An 18,978-nucleotide genomic window follows, 5' to 3' on the forward strand; every position below is an offset into this window, starting at 1 on the left:
TATTTGTAATAAGAAGAATAAAAATAAGAATAATAATTATAATGTGATTAGTGATTAAAAGTTCTATGTTATTAATAATAATAATATTATTATTATTATTATTATTATTATTATTATTATTAATAGTAATTGTAACAATACTTTCTTAATTTTTTGAATATATTTTATTTTAAACTAGATCAGTCCATAAGTTTACGGAAGATTTAAATTCACTGAAATCATATTTTAATTTAGATCACAATTTTTTGTCTTCTTAATTCATTTTGTAGACTATTTAGACCATTTGGTCAAGTTAAACTTATTTTCACGACTCTTTAAAAAACTCTAACTACTCACAATTTTCTTTTACTAGGTTGACGAATTAAAAAAAAAATCTAATGAATTACGATTTTATTTTCCAATAACACATTTAGAAAAAAGAGTGTATGTTAGAAAAAATCAAGAATTAAATTACTAAATTCAAAAACTATTTAAAAAGTTATACGACTATTAGAAAATTATGCTAATATATTTTTACTTTTAATTATTTAAATTCAACATAAGAATTCAAAATTAATGGTTTTTATTTGTATAATATTTAAATTTAAATAGCGTGACCTAAATTAGGCAGAGAACAATTAATTCCTGAGAGAGGTGAAGAGGTGAAGTTGATTGTATGGGCCTGCCTTCAGTAGCTTTCACTCACTTGATTTTTTGTGCAGCTATAACGATGTTGAAAACTGCTCCCAAACACACCACAACCACACCTTATTTATTTATATATATATATATATATATATATATATATTAGTTAATCATCAGCTATGGTTTGTTTTAGAGTTTAGAGCTCCAATTTAATTTTGTCTTTCATTTTATTTTTAAAAGATGTCTTGGAGAGTTAAAATAGGAAAATGCATTTAAGTTATCCTTGAGCTAGACTCCTAATTCATATGAATACTTTGATCTCAAAGTCATTGAGATAACATTATTAAGATCGATCACCGCATCTGAAGTCCTTTTTGGAGCTTCAAGTTCCATCACAATTTTATCCTTAAAAGAAACTTCGGGATTAAGGAAGAAAGATGTATCTAAATTACATTTGGCTTTGACACCTAATTGAGGACTAAGGGAGTGAGAGTTTCGTCAAGACTAAGAGAGCAAAAATTCGTTTTTCGAAACACTTTTTCATTCTCAGGCACACGTCAATGTTCCAATCTCAAGTCTATTGAAATAATATCACTAAAATCAATCAAACACTCCATTTGAATTATTGTTTGCTATTGTTTGCTTTAGAGTTTCATCAAGATTTATTTTAAAAGACGTCTTAAGATATAAATGAAAAAGAAATGTATTTAAATTATATTAACCATAACTTTTAATCGAGGTGAAATTATTAGGGGAGAAAGTTTGTTAATAAATGAACTTGTAAAATATTAACTATTTTTTTTGTATGTATTATGAACTTGTAAGGCAAATTATGGCCGGAATTGGACTTTTAAAAAGTTAACCCGTATTCAATATTAATTTAATAAAATAAATTGGATTTAAAATTTAGAATAGTTTAATTAAATCAAATTAATTTTGGAATTTTTAATTTAGATTAAATTATTTTTCATTCATATTCATTTGAACTATTTAGTGTATATAAAACTGATATTAAAACTGAAACTAAAAAAATTTAAAATTAAATTTTATTTGAATTAATTTAGTTGATATATACATTTTCTTTCTAAAGAATTAAGATCATTTCTAGGGTTAAATTGTTGGTTTTAAGGTAGATGTAATCATATACTGTAACTAATAAAATACAAATATCAGATGATTTTGATTAATTTTTTCAAGTGTTAATTTTTAATATTTTAAACTTATAAAACTTTTTTGTTATTTGTTTTATCCATGATAATAGGAGTACATGTGTATGTTCTGCGTGTATTTCCATTTAATAGCCTCATATTTACTAACTTATTTTAATATTAATCATTAAAAAATAAAGAATAAGTTTTATGATGAACAAAACTAATTGAGGTAGTTAAGTTTATTGACTTGTTTGTAGTTTTTTATTTATTTATAATTCTAACCGCGTAAACAAACTTTAAGGTCAAGTTAGACTTTAAAATAAATCATACTTAGACTCTAAAAATAAGTTTGTAATAAATAAATTAGCTAACCATATTAAGTTTAAAGATATCTTGATCAAAATCATAATGATGCTTATTAGTTTGAGACTACGTTAGAATTGTCTCAATTATGATCCAACTCAAATAGATATTTTGTAAATCAATTTAAAACTATCTTGACTAAAATCAACAAAAGTTTATCCCAATTAAGTGTTTTAAAGATGAAGATTAGTTTTGGACTTTTTTAAAATATAAAAATATTCAATTCATATTTGTTTTAAATCTAATTAATTAGATAAAATTTAAAATAAAAAAATATAGATTTGAATTTCAAACAAATTTAGATTATTGTAATTATATATGGATCCAATTTTGAATATTTAAATATTGTTGAACCCATTTTTTATTTAGCTGTCATAATCACAATCATGGAGTAGGAGGCATGCTATTTTAAATCGTATTGTTTAACAATACTGAAAATGAAAAAAAGAAATATTGGAAGGAAGGAAGATAATGAAAACAATTATGTCTTATGTCTGCAATAATTGACATAAATGATTTTTTTTAAACTGAAGGTTTGTGATTGGACGTTGGTTTATTATTGGTGCTTCTTCTGAAATTGAAATGAGTGAATTCGATGGATATTTTTAAATAAGTCTTTTTAAGTTGAAAATTTTCAAAAATAACTTTTTGTTAATATTAGTGTCATATAATCACATACTTTTTTCCTCCTATTATATCAAGAAAAATGGTGTGTGCGTTAGTTTAGATTATATATTTCTTAATTAAGGTAAATATTTTAGTTTTTACTCAAAAAAAAAATAATAAATTTATAGAAAATATATATGTTCTCACGGTTGAGAATAAACGCTACGTCAATCACTAGATCTGAAATATTATCTTCTTTGAAATTTGGAGTTTCATCACTTGATCTCGACGTTTAGGTGATATAAGACTATATTGAATGTACCGGAATAAGTCATCTAGTCGAGGGTTAAGAGAACGAGTTTTTAATATGTTTTGACCCCAAGTCCGTTGAAAAGACATCAGAGAATCAATCACCGCATCCGAGATATTGTCCAAGATTTAATAACGATAAACATTAGAAAAAAAATATTCACTTGTAATTATTTTACTTTTACAAAATTCAAAACAAAAATATCTTTTTGAGAGAGAAGTTTAGAAAAAGAAAAAAAAGGAGTCTAAACCATAACTAATAAATCATAAACTGAATATGATTAGTAAAACGAGGACTCAAGTGAATGAATTAATCTTCAACTAGTTCCTTTAATTAAGCAATATGTGAAATTGCAGTAGATTATCCCATTTTAACAAATATTTTATTAACTTAACCCTATCTTAACGAAGATTAAACTTTATACCATTTGATCATAGAATTCCTGACATAAGCGAGTTTTCTGTAAGTTTTTATAAAAAATAAAAATAAAAGTAACTTATTTATAGGTTAAAATCAGTTTGAATATAAACTAATTTTAGATAAATTCTCATATAATTTTTAATTTTTATTAATTTGTATAAAAAGAGAGCCTTGTTTAAACAGTTTTAGATTTCTTTGGACATATTTCTTTATTAGGAGAGAAATAAGAAAAAGTAAAATAATATTTTTCTAAAGATGAAATTAGATTTTGTGTAAGATATTACAAAATTATTTTCATATTATTTATTGTACTACCCGACCATGTTTAAGTGGAGCCGTTAACAGCATAAATATTAACTTGTAGTTCATCTCATCATATATTTTAATATATTTTGTTGGTAACCATTTTAAAGCATTTATAGCCTGCAAAAGTTCGGCACCACTACTTGTAAAATAAGCATTTGTAAGTCTATAAATACAATTATATATGTAGAGTATTTTTTTACTAATTTAATATTTTATATTCACTTATTATTAAAAAAATGTTATATTTTTACGAACTTGAGTGTTAAAGAATTTTATAAATTTTTTTATGATAAAAATTCGACAATCATTCAAGAAATCAACTATTTATTTTTAATAAACTATTTATTTTTTTAGTTTATGTATGAATTAATTTCACTTCATAAAAATATTTATTTAATTTTGTTATTTTTCTCTTGAAATATTTATAAAAAAAGGTTGTCTAAACATATCTATAATATAATTAAGAGTATAATTTCCAAATACACATAAAATATCTACAAAGATGATTTATTATTTATCTCCAAAAGAACAACTTGGAAAAGAAAATTAATATCTTGTTCTCAATTAAAAACACAGTAGAGAAGTTAATCTAAAAATTAAAAGGGTGTTGAAAAACAAAAGGGAAGCATGATTGTACAATTGTACTAGGAGATTCCCTTCTGATCCAATATAAAAAGTGAACAGAAAATAACCTGAAAACCTGTCTTTACATAGATATGGCAATAGCAAGTTATTGTGAGGACAAGTGGAAGACACCATTATCACATTCTGCATTATGCTATAATGACATCTACCAAATACACTTCAATTGCTCTCTCTAATCATATCCCCTCATGGCTAAGTCTACTCCCAGCATTTATTATAAATTAAATGTATTTTGTATAGATATAATTTTTGTTTAAGTTAAATATAAGTGTTACGAATCATAATTTTCTTCTTTTATGTGTATTTAAATCAACTATGTATACAAACTCAAACTCTATTAGTTTAAAGTAAAAACACCCTATACTAATTCATACATGCATAAAATGATTGCAAGCTTTGTTTGAGTTCATAGTGGCAAATCTATTAGCTCTACCCATTATATTTTTTTGAACTAAGAATATAATACGCATCACCACTATCAATTATGCAAACTCAATAAAGTTGACTTCAAATTTGATCACACATTTGTAGCATAATTAAAAGAACAAACAAACAAATATGATAAGATCAAATCACTTTTCTGTGATAAATTTATACTTAAAATAAAAGAGGCTTATTTTTTACAAATTGATCCTAATAGTAATAGGCATCTATAATATAATTCCAACAAAAGGAGATGTTTTTTACCAAGTTATTGATCCCTATAAGACTACTCAATGCATCTATTTTCTTCTTAAAAATAATGTAGGATATTCTACAATAAAAATATGAACAAATTTTAAGAAAACATAACCATCCTTTTATACATGTATGGTCAAGTACACCCACTTTATAAAAAACATATTGAATAAGAAAGTTTCTAAAATTTAACATTCAAGAGTGACCTGGATGATTTCCTGTTGTTTCATCCCAATTCTACTACTTTTGGTAACATAACAATTTAAGTTAAAGAACTTGAAGATAGAAAAACCTCACATACAATTATTCATGCACCCCCTTGGACCTTGTTTTAATTATGTAACTTGCAAATTGTAAAAAGAAGAAGCACTAGAAAGTAAGATGTCACGGTTCTTTCACCAATTGAAAGGGAAACCCATCATCTCAAGGGATTTCCCTTGAATAATCAATTTATAAAAGAAATAAGATAACACATTTTTTCTTAACATGTTTTTGTTATTAATTAAATTTATTTAAGACATAAATAAAGTTTATTAAATTAAATAAGAAGTAAATTCACAATTTTTTTTTTAATATTGTTGGTTATTGATTCTGATTTTATTATTATTAATTCTGATTTTATTATTCTTAAACTATTTTACCGTTATTATTGCATTAATAGTCAGTTTAAGTCTCTGTTAGTATTTCTATTTTATAGTTTCTAGTAATTGTAATTTTATTATATATATTATTGAAGTAAATCAAAATGAATGAATCAGTTCAGCAGTTTTGCAATTTTATGCAATTACGTTCAATTAGTTTATACAATATTTTGCCTTTTGTTATTTCCTTCAATTAGTTCCTACAACTGGTGTCAAGAGCCAGTCTGTTATCATGAACTCTACCCAATTATCAATCTCTATCCTTGATGGAAAAAATTACAATCGGTGGTGTGTGCAAATGAGAATTTTGTTTGATTATCATGAGTTATGGGATGTCGTTGAGAGTGGAGTGTCTACATTAGCTGATAATGCAACTGAGGCGCAACGAGTAGCGCATCGTGACCAAAATAAGAAGGACAAGAAGACTTTGTATCTCATCCATCAAGGGATGAATGACGAGACGTTTGAACAGATAGAAGGAGCAACAACTGCAAGTGAGGTTTGAACCATTTTGTCAACCAATTATAAAGGTGATGACAAGATCTGGAGGGTGCGTCTTCAAACCCTAAGACGCCAATATGAACTGCTGCAGATGGAAACCACGAAGACTATTGATGTCTATATAAATAAAGTTCTTGCCTTGACAAATCAGATGAAGAGCAATGGTTAAACACATTCGGAGCAGGCAAAGGTGGAGAAGATTTTGAGATCTTTAACTCCCATATTTGAACATGTTGTTGTCGCAATTGAAGAGGCCAATGACATTTCAACAATGACAGTAAGGTTATTGTCTGGTTCCCTACGAGCACATGAGCAACGAATGAATGACAATAAGATTGAAAAACCAATTGAACAGTCTTTACAAGCACAAGCCTCAATTGGTAGCTCCAATCCTAAACACGGTAGTTCACAAGGCAGAGGATGGGGACATGGTGGTAGTTATTCCAGCAAAGGTCATGGTGACCAAAATTATGGAGGCGCTGAGCAAAACAACACTGGTTTCAATCACAATCCAAGTTCAAATAACTCTTGCCGCGAAGAACGTGATCGCGGAGGACGAGAAGGCATTTATAATAAATCAAATATTGAGTGTTATAACTGCCATAAACGCGGCCATTATGCAAATGAGTGCATATCAAAAGGTGATAATCATGCTGCCAATTGTGCTCAAGAAGACAGTAATCACGTACAAGATGAAGAGGATCATGCAGTACTAATGGCAACCACATCAAATGAAACACCAAACAATCAAACTTGGTATTTGGATACAGGTTGCACGGATCATACGTGTGGTAAGAAGGAGTTGTTTGCATATTTGGATGACTCATTTCGCACAAAAGTGAAATTTGATGATGGCAGGTTCGTTCCGGTGACTGGAAAATGGCGAATTCTTATCACATTGAAGAATGGTGATCACAAGTACATCTATGATGTTTTCTATGTATCTGATATGAAAAGTAATCTATTGAGTATGGGACAGTTGGCCGAAAAGGGTTACGTGATGCACATAGTTGAAAATAAATTCTCAATTTTTGATAAAGGAATGCAAATCCCAATGACAATGGAATGCAGCAGCTGAAATAGATTAAAAAAACGATATATTTAAGTTTTGAACAATGATGTGGAAGATGAAGTTACTCTTGAAGCACCTACAGTTCAACCTGAAGCTGCAGTTCAACCTAAAGTTGTAGCTCCAATTGCAACTATGATGGAGCGACCAAGAAGGCAGCAACGACAACCTGTACACTTTCAAGATTGCGAAGTAAATCTTGATGATGAAGTTGATGACAATGGAGATTAGTTCACTTTGCTTTTCTTGCAGAATCAGAACCTGTGAGACTTGTAGATGCCATTCAACACCCCAAATGGCAAGAGGCTATGAAAGAAGAATTGATGGCAATTGAGAAAAACAATATCATGACTCAAATTGGTTTTAATCTAGATGTTCCAATTAAGATTTATGTTGACAATATCTCTGCAATTAATCTTGCAAAGAATCCGATTTTTCATCAAAGAAGTAAACACATTGATATTCGATATCACTTCCTACGAGACCAAGTTGGGAAGAACATGATCAAATTGGAATACTACATATCAGAAGATTAGATTGCAGATATTTTCACTAAACCATTGAAGATCGATATTTTCATCAAGTTAAGAGATCTGTTGGGCATTAAGGTTGTTCCAAATCAGCCAAATCAGAATTAAGGGAGGATGTTGGTTATAAATTCAGATTTTATTATTATTAATAATTCTGATTTTATTACCCTTAAACTATTTTACCGTTATTATTGCATTAATGATCAGTTTACAGGCATGTTAGTATTCCTATTTTATAGTTTCTAGTAATTGTAATTTTATTATAATATGTTATTGAAGTAAATCAAAATGAATGAATTAGTTCAGCAGTTTTGCAATTTTGTGCAATTACGTTCAATTAGTTTATACAATCTTTTTCTTTTTGTTATTTCCTTCAATTAGTTTCTACAACTATATTAAAAAAATTTGGTATTAAAATTTTCCTTTAACTTAATTTGGATTTTTACTCAAAAGAATTATTTTAGTTCTTTAAGTTTTAATTCCAAAATTTACTGTAATGTGAAATTTAAACTCACTTTGATAACATATCCATTTTAAATTTGTTTCCAAAGAAATTTTCCTCTTTCTTTTGTTTTTGCTTTTTGGTTGTGACAAAAAAAAATTAAACTCACTTCCTCGTATCTTATTTTGAAACACAAAATCACTATAACATTAATTAACTTTGTTTGTATATATTATATATGTTGAAGATGGTTGCTGCCCCTTCAAGATCGTGTTTGATGAAGACTTCTATGTACATTTCATTTGTATTTTGCTTTGCTTTAAGTGTGTCTTAGGTAGTGCTTAGAGGTTGTCTAAGAGTGGGCTTTTTGCTGAGTAACTCACCTCATAACCACTGGCCATGTGATAAGAACAAGCATAAGTTTTCTTAAACTGTTTTTCACATGTTTTACTAAAAACACGTTTACTGCATAAAAATAAATCTGTTCTTTCCTAAATAAACAGATTCATTTTTACACTGATGCCTTGGCTAAGTCTTGTGAAAATTTGATTTTGTGCATCATGTATTTTGACTAAGTCTTCTATCTTTCAAAACGACTGTGTTTCAAACAGTTAAACTTTTCTGTTTTCGTTTTGAAAAATAAATCTGTTCATCTGTAAATGAATAGATTCTTTTTGTCTCTGGTGCCATGTCAAGCTTAAACGATTTTCAGTTTTATCTCAGCACCAGAATGGTTGACTAAGTCTCCTCACTTAACAAATTCTCTAACCGCTTTTGAAAATAAATCTGTTTTTTTTATTTTCAACCTGTTCATTTTATAACAGCTTTAACTGTTTTTCAAAATTCTGTTATAAGTTGGTTTTCTATAAAATGAAAACTTGTTTCTGAGTTTATAAATAGTTCATACATTTGCAAAAACAAGTTTTGACAGCAGAGAATTAAAAGTTTACAAAGGATTAGCATTTGTTCTTCAAAGATTTCGAAAATCACAAAGTGCTTGTTCTTGGTTTGGTTCCAAAAGCTTGGTGTGAGGTGCTGCTACTGTTCTAGCAATCTTGCCTACTGGTATAAGGCAGATCTTTGTATCCTCAATCAGGTGTAGTCGTTTCACTTCTCATTTCTTGTAATAGTTTGGTTGAACACTCTTCTTGATAGGTTTTCTTGAAGAGTGTGTGTGAGCTGAAATAGGTTTTTTCAGCAAGAGTACCTAAGTTCTTGTGGGTTTCAAGAACAGTGGGAATTGTGTTTGTTTGTATTGTGATTTAGTGAATTTCACCTTGGTTTTAGGTGAAGACTGGATGTAGCTCAGTTGAGTGAACCAGTATAACTGCCCTGTGTTCATTCTCTCTCAATCTCTGCAATTAGGTTTCTGCATAACTGTTAAAACAACAAAGAAATAAATCTGTTCAATCAATAATAAATCTGTTCTTTCTGGGCTCAGTTCATACTGTTCTTAATTTCTGAAAAAGTTGTTTGATTCTGATAAGAACATATAAATTTTTTTAAAAGCCACTGGAACAGATTGACTGTGATAGGTTGCTCAAGAAATTGTCAAAGCTATTAATTGAACCTTAAACAATTGCTTAAAATTGAAGCTTGCTGTTCTGTGATTCATTGTTCTTAATTTCTGGAAAACTGTTTGATATCAAAAAAGAACACTCATAGTTTGTTAAAAGCCACTGGAACAGGTTGATTGTAAAGGTTACTCAATTAATTGGCATGCTATCAATTGAACCTTAATCACTTGCTTGAAATTGAAGTTTGCTGTTTTGTGTTTCACTGGTTTTCGTTCTAATATCAGTGTGTGTGCATATGGAAAATCTATCTGCATAATCTTGTGATTAACCTTGCTGTATAAACGATTTTCAAACAAAAACAGTGCTGAAATAAATATGTTCATTTTCACATAAATCGATTTATTTTTTGTAAACTGTGTTAAACACTGTTTCTGCGAAAAAGTTTTAAAAGGTCAATTCACCCCCCTCTTGAACTTTGACACTATTAAACCCAACAATATATACATATGCATACATACCATATATATATATATATATATATATATATATATATATAAGTAAACTAGCTACTATTAATAAATAATATTATAAGGACTTATGTTTTATTTAGTAAAATAGGAGTATAAAATAATTTAAAAGAGTCAATTAATTTTAAAATATACTTAAGAGTTAATATGATAAAACATTTATTTCTTTTTTATGTGTTTGAAATTTGTAAGACTTTTTATCTCAATAAAATTCTTTTATCCAAACTCAAAACTATAAATTCAAAGAATATTCTAACCAGGGTTAATTATAAAGACATTTTTTATGTTTGACACTTTCAATTTTTTTTATGTGAGTTAAAACTCTAATGTGGATTTCAATGATGTAAACATATGTTAAACACAATCTTTAACATAAAAAAATTGATATTTAGGTTGAATCATACATTATTGACATAAATTTGTACAAGATTAAAAGAATAAAAGAGTGACAAATTTCTGTCAGTCCAAACACCGCTTGACATAAATTTGACACTTTTTTTTTTAATTGGTTTTGGTTATAAACCACCAAAACCTAACAAATAGAAAATTTCTAAACAAAATATATTTTTCAATGAAAAATTTAATAACAATGTCTAATCTGACCTAAAAAGAAACTAAACAATAACATAAAGCCTAAACCCTAAAATTTGAATAAAAAGATCTAATATAAATCTAATTAGAAAACAAATTGAACAACCAAATAACCTAAACTACATTATGCTTGTAAAAGGAAGGTTGTTCATTGTTCTCTTATTTGGTTAATGTCATGCTGTAACAATGAAGATTGATCATTGAAAACCTGAAACATTTTACTTATGTTATTATGCAATACTCATGAAAATGAAATATACTTCAGTCCATGTTATAAGGTATTACCTCTGTCCATGTGTCAGTAATACCCTTCCAAATGATGGTTTTCATCTAGTACATGATGTAGCAGTCACATTCAAACAAATCAACTTTCCTATTACACTAAAATGACAAAGAAGTGAAGCAAATTAATTTCATACAACTTGTACATAAAATAAAAATTGACTATATCAAAATATGTCTAACCTTAAGGTACACAAATTATAGGGACCTTGTTAGGCCCCTTCCACGTAAAATGTTTGTCTTAGTTACAACTCTAATTAAAGTCAAGACATATAACGAAAAATATACCATTTACCCTTATAATAAATTTTTCAATTCATGGTTGGGTTTTCTTTGAAGAAAAAGAACCACACTACTATGTAATCCCTAGGTATAATTACAATTAATTGCCAATAGGACGGGTGATTGACAAACAATTAGTTGAAAAATTACCAATATTTAATAAAATATAATATCATTAAAACTGACCCTTCAAAGTATGAAGTCGGGTAAATATGTCTCTGTGAGTCACTGATCCATGTTTGCAAATATTGTTGGATCTAGACCTTTGTGTTCTTAGATTTCAGAATGGACTAAGGCTCAATACATCCATATATTTTGAATTTCCCTTACTCCAAACTCAATTTGTCCATGTACATAACAAAATGAATTATAAGTTAGATGTAATCATTGTAACATGGTAAGTATATATGACATAGTATGACTTACATGGCCTATAGTTGAATGACAAAAATGTTTAACATGGATGTTTCTCCCAACAACCTCCAATGTATCAGGTAAGGAAATGTATAGTGGGACATGAGTAGTATCAACTCCAAATAGTCTGAAGTCCCATTGTAGCTTCACAAGTTTTCTCATCAACCTAGGTAATATAGTTTGAAGCTTTGAAATGGGATCATCCTCCACGTTTATCATGTCATCATCATTAATATCAGGTTCTTACAAAACCTGCTTATCACAATGGGAAAAATCATGAGGAAATGAAAAAATGTTAGTTCAACATTGATTTAAATTATAACAATAAAAACTAAACAAAAACACAATGTAATACACGTTCCTGTACTGAGACTGGCATGTCTAAATGTTTAGGCCAAGACAAAAATGTGCCTATAGCCTCCCCTACCAATTGAACCTCTATACTGGGCAACATCTTGAGCTTCATCAACCATTACACATGTCCAATTGAACTACAAAAGGATACCATTGATGGTTAACCCTCCTTCTATTTGTTGTCCGATTATGACTAGACACAGGGGATTATCTTGAACATATAACTCGTACTGGTTTGGTACAACAATGTGAGTGTAATACTGAGGGATTTGCAACAACACATGAGCCTTTGTTGCTTACTCGAAACATCTAAGAAACAATATAACTTATTCCTTTAGTTTGTTGTGAACGAGCTAGAACTCTAACTTCTAACCAAACTCTTGTTGCAAGCACTACCAAATTCGATTCAATTTTTCTTCAAAATGCATATTCGTCTTTCATAAGGCATCCTGACTACTAAAGGATACTTCTTAGTTGTGGTGGACTGGAGTAATCTTGAACTCTCCAATAACCACAAGTGCCACAAACACATCCTAAATGTTCTAGTCTCCCAATAGTCGTCGTTTGTATGTTGTCTCAACCATAATGAATAAATGAGCCCCATGTGACCTGCTCAACCAAGGAATTCTACAATATATGTTCAATAATTAATTCTAAACCTAATTGTTTCACCTATGAATGTCGAGAAATGAAAATGTTAATATGTATGTTTATACATACGATTTTTTTCATAAATGAGTGCAAACTTCAAAGTTATTTGCCCATTGGATTTAGTACGAGCAGCCTTCCACATATCATATCAAGGAGATTGAGATACAAGCCTAGTAGACTTAAACTTTTGTTCATTTACTCGAGCCCTCATTAGGCATTTCTGCAATAAATCATACCCCCTCGCGATAGTAAGTGGGTGAATCATTCAACTTCTCGCATTCCTAGGGGCTAGTCCTTTTTTCTCAACACAAATTAAACAATGAGACAACAAAAATTTGTAAGTACAAATTTGTGTCATTATAAGAATTATGAAAAACAAGCCATTCAAGAAGCAACCAGTCGCTGACTAGCACAAAATGCCATCCAATCCTGCTTAGTGATAAGTGTCATAATTCAGTAATATTTCATACAAAAACATTGACACTTAAGAACTTTAATTGATAAAATAATTATAATTCAACCCCTAATTTAAGAACTTGAACTTTTTTACCTATTTTTGGATTATAAGATGAAGGTGAATAGTTTATTCCCAAATTTGTGTTAATTTCAGGATTCTAAAAGAAAATGTAGAGAAAAGGGCTAAAGGAGAATGAAAAGAAAAAGTTAAAACATTGAAAACTTGCGCAAACCCGCCCAAGGCTCGCTTAAGCGAGTTCACTCTAGAAAAATTTGGCTTTTTCTTGTGAAACTCGCTTAAGCAAGTAATATCTCACTTAAGCGAGATGTCACTTAGCCCAAACCCAATTAGGTTAAATAGAAGGCACGAGGCATAACGCTAGACATCATTGGGGAAACCAATGAAAGGAAACCCTAAAGGAGGCAACCGTCAAAGAGAAACACTCTAGATATTCTTTTCTTGTTGTCCATGCTTGTAATAGCCACCATAAGTGAATAATTCTTTCCTTTGGGATTGAGACTAATATGTTTAAACTCTTATATATTAAGGTGATATGTATCTATAATATTCAGTTCTTGATTGGTATTATCATTTTATTCTCAAAGCTTGAAACTATTCATGACTTTGATCCTTAGATTTGATTGAAAAGTACTTCTAAGCATCTAACCTAAATGATAATGCTTAACATATTTGAATGCTAGGAATAGATTTGAAATGTTAATTGCTTTATAACATTTGTTCGTAATAAGAAAGAGTTTTTATAAATATCTGAGGAATCGATATTTAAGAGACTCTCTTAATAATTTTGTACACAAGGAATCAATATGAATGATTTTTATATGTGCATCAATGTCAATGAAGATGAAATGTTATATGTTTAAAACTACAGACGAGTGAGAATGATTAATCGCATGCACAATTTTCTTAATTGAAATCTTTTACTCATTTACTTTACTTTTATTTAATTTTCATGCAAATTATTTTTAATATCAAATCAAATATTGTACATATTCTTATACTTAGTGAAAGCTACTATTAGGATTTAAATAATTGTTCCTTGTGAGTTCGATATCCATCCTTAGGGACAAATTATTACTTCTAACTAGGTACACTTGTTGTAAAAGAGTCACCACTTAGTGATATGGTACTTCTTCAGATAGAGGCTATCATCTTTATGCTTTTCAAAAACATATTCTCATGTTTGAAAAGTTTTAAAGTTCCTCCATCTGGTGGTTATAACAGGTAAGACCTTCTTTCTAACCACCAGGTCTTTGAAATGTTGAAATTTTTCTATACAAAACAAACATAGGATCATATATATATATATATATATATATATAGGTTAATAGTGAAATTAACTAATATTAAATTAATCAATAAAATAGTCAAATGCCTGAATATCCCACCATATGAGGTCTTTCTCTGTCTCTTGAACCTCATCCTATGCTAAAATGACAATAGAAACATGTCATCGAGCTATGAGTTCAAAATAATTGATAAAATTAACAATATTTGTGATAGATTTGTGCCTTCTTCTTTGCGGTTTTTGAGTGAATTTGCGGAAGCTCCATGGATTGGTGGTGGACCAAGGATCTCATGTAGAGAGCTGGACTCCTTGAAGGTGCATGCTAAGTATGAAGAGTGAGTGGTGAGGCCATCTCACTTGGAAGGTGACAGTAGGAAGATTAAAGGCCTAATCCTAAGAGGTTTTAGGCAAAGAGTGAGAATGACACAAAATTGGCAGCATTTCACTAATGAATTAATCTTGTCAAAACAATAGCCAAGGCACTCCTTATATAGAACTTTGGAGGTCGGTCTTATAAAGAGAAAAGAGAGGGGAATTCAAAAGGTTGACATGTGTAAGTGACGCCTAAATTTCAACTCATGTGAAGGTAGGTTCTAGAATCCTTCCATGTGTGAAATGGTCTAGAACTTACACTCCATGATTTCTAGGTGTGGGTCAGACCTTAGTTTAATTAGGAAATTCTAATTAAACTAAGGTTTAGCCTTCTAGGTACCACTTTGCATGTTTCAACACAATTACAAATAGAAATTAAACTATGCCACTTTGACAAAAAGTAAAATCTATTCTACGCTTGATTTAGGACATCTTGGAACATGTAGAGGTAAGTCTCTCTGCCATCAGTAGCAGTGTTCCAATCCTCCTCAAGCCTCTTAGCCATGGCCTTTGTGGTTGGCCCAATATGTCTTGGTGTTTGGCTCTCCTTTGGGTTGGTGTTAGGCCCTCTTCCATCAATTTGGGTCTGACGGCTTACCAGAATGAGAATCTATGCCATTTAGCATATTCTCTTTAACAATCCATCTTATAGATATTCGAGGTAATCGGGTGACAAATCTACCTGGTGTGCTCTTTCTGCTACCTAATTTGGAGTGTTCTATACCTGAAAAAATAATGTTATAAATTCATTTGATAAAAATTGTAAGAAATACACTATAATAATAAAAAAAAATAAAAGCAATAATAGACAAAGACCAATTAGAAGCTATGTTTTCCCATATCCCTTCATTATGATCACTTCAATTAGCATGCATGTCGTCAACTACGTTGTCTGCATCAACAAGAACTGTTCTTAATGAGAAAGACAAAGTCTCATGAATATCTACATAGTCTTCATCGTGAATTCTATGCATGATTCTTCCTTTCAGAACAACTAACCATTTCTCGTTACATGGATCAATGACATAGAATATTTTCCTTGCTTGATATGCCATAATAAATGGTTTGTCCTTATAACCGACCTTTTTAAGATCCATTAAAGTAAATTCCAATTCATCCATCCTCAAACTCAAATTGTTATATACCCATATACACTGGCAAATTAATAGATTAATTTTGTAATCAAGAAATAATGTTAGAAAAATTTAAACCTGTTAAAACAAGAAACAACAAATTGAAATTTTTTAAAGCCTTTTTCAACACACAAAACAACAAGCACAATCAAACATAACACCAATACAAAGAAAAGGAATTTTACAATTTATAAAGCAAATACAAATTTCAGAAAAAACAATCAATTATTTCATAAAATAGACAATTGTATTAATATCAATGTTTATTAACCATTAACTAATACAAATGATAGAAAAATATATCAAAGAGTCAATGTACCCATCAATACTAATTATTTCAGTAAAACTAAATCAACATTTTTTTTTAAATAACTGATTGATTGTATCAAAACAAATTGTTATCTAGACAATTTTTAAAACAGAATAGAGAACACAGAAACACCAATAATTTTATATTGGTTCACTCTTTCTCAAGAGTTATATCTAGTTCCACCTCACACCAAGGTGGTTTTCACTAAAAAACGAAATCCGTTTACAATAAATATGCCAAATTGTTATTGAACACTACAAGAATAAAAATACACACTGCAATATCCTATTATAGCATAACTAACTACCAAGAAACTTTATCTTAGCCAACAATACAATATAGTAAAGAGTGGAACGAATTAACTTGAATTGTGAAACCAGAAACACAACTGGATCTTTTAATTTCACAAAAGTAGTGAAATATCCTTGTCTTCAACAAGATGATGAAATTTTTGCTCCAAGAAACCTCAAAGAATTTTCAAAAAATAATTCCTTGCAAACTTGATTCGCAAAAGTTCTATCTCAGATGTAAAACTTTGAAAGTGTACGTGTAAACTTTTCGTGATACAATGCATACCCTTTTTATAGAGAATTAGCAATGCAGATTTGTTAAAGGTGTGAAGTTTAGTAAAATAAATTTGTTACAAAAACTCAAAGTAATTTGTTGATTTTACTTAAAGGAATATAACTTGCATTATGAATATATTAAAACATGGTTTTCAGTATATAAAAATATTTCAAAAAGTTATAATTTTTTTAAAATATTTTTAATCAATTGAGCTAAAAAATAACATATTAAAAAACTATAACTTTCCATAAATCAATTTAGAAGCCAATTGAAAACTTTTTAACCAATTAAATTTTTTTTACTTTATTCATCATCTCATAGATCAAAAGATAACTCACACACACAAGACAAAAAAAAAAAAAAAAAACTTGACTACCTAAACATGTAAGGCAACAAAACGCAAGGCTTCATCAAACACATAAGTTGGATCCTTGAGATTCCCAACACATGCATAATATATGTTCTTCTAAATGTGGAAGATTAAGAAATATTTATCTTTTCTTCCAAATGTTCTTCTTAATGATCTTCTTTTGTGTCTTTCAGTGTACAATATTAATATTTTGTACCTGCTCATAGGGTGTCGATGCAACTTCATCATCTTGCCATCTATTAAATACTTTCTTCATTCTATGATAAGGATGACTATAAGGAAGGAACTTTTGATGTCTAGTGTACACGGTCTTTTACCCATGCTTCAATTGAGTATAATGAGTGTTTCCTTCAGATATAGGACACACATAATAACCCTTGACATTATAACTACTCAAGTTACCATATGCTGAAAAATAATTTATTGAGCAAAATAACATTGTACGTAAACGAAAATTATCTTCATAGCATGCATTATAGACATCAACCCACATATATACCAACATCCTTAAATTATCAATCTAATGTTTGAGATACACATCAATGTTATTTCCTGATTGTTTGAGTCCTGATATTTTCATAGACAACATAATATGTTTTCTCTTCATGCACAATCAAGGAGGCGGGTTGTAATCATCAACAAAACTAGTCATGAATTATGTGTACTACTTAAGATTATTCATAACATCTATAGCAAGTACCAGTCTCAAGTTTCTTGACTATGTACCAAATGCTAGAAATGTTTTATCAATTTTCTTTCATTGGAGAGAATCAATTGGATGTTGAAAAAGATTGACACATTTTCTTTCATTTGCATGTCATGTCAATTTCTTTGCATCGTCGAATAATTATTTACATATAAGTATTATTGACAAGTATCACAACACTCTAGCCGATAGACTCTCTCTTTCTTCCTCACCTCTACTTCCATTTAATTTTTTTAAAGAAAACACAACTTCAATGTAACAAACTCATTTTTGTACAATACATAACCATTAATGTAATAAGCTCATCTTTGTACAATACATAACTATTAGGACATGTAGGTATTTTTTATCAATTTTAATTTGTCAAATTCTTAATTCAAATTTTAACCATTTTTCTTGATCACTATTTTCTTTCCGTCGAATTAAATGGAGCCCTAATTTTAAATTTCTGTATTATATTTATATCATATCATATTTGATTGCAGATTTTCAACATATCAGAAATATCTAAACTGTTGTGCTATCGATATCATTCTGAATTCAAATAGAATAGCTTATCGTAATATCATGAAGCATGAGCAACTTCCACCTTCTTGATTGCAAAAGTTTGAAATATTCTTTGCTGTCTTATTCAGCAACATTGTCAGCGTTTCGACATCAATTTCTGCAGCTTTTATAATTCCATTATAAATATATAGATTAGTACATTATTACAAGATGTTTACAGTTCATTTTTTAGCAATTTAAAAAGAAATGAATGATTATCTATGCAAATATAATCCCTACTGAAAATATAACATATGTTGTAATTTAATAAGCATAATATTAACCACAAATCAAAATTAAATTTGAA

General features: G+C 29.1%; 1 pseudogene; it reads right to left on the reverse strand.

The window, feature by feature from the left end:
* Positions 1–11,907: 11,907 nt before the first annotated feature.
* Positions 11,908–12,562, reverse strand: LOC150029017 (uncharacterized; annotated as a pseudogene).
* Positions 12,563–18,978: the final 6,416 nt, after the last annotated feature.

This window comes from Phaseolus vulgaris, chromosome 2, assembly GCF_051622355.1.
Source record: "Phaseolus vulgaris cultivar YP4 chromosome 2, ASM5162235v1, whole genome shotgun sequence".
Lineage (NCBI taxonomy): Eukaryota > Viridiplantae > Streptophyta > Magnoliopsida > Fabales > Fabaceae > Phaseolus > Phaseolus vulgaris.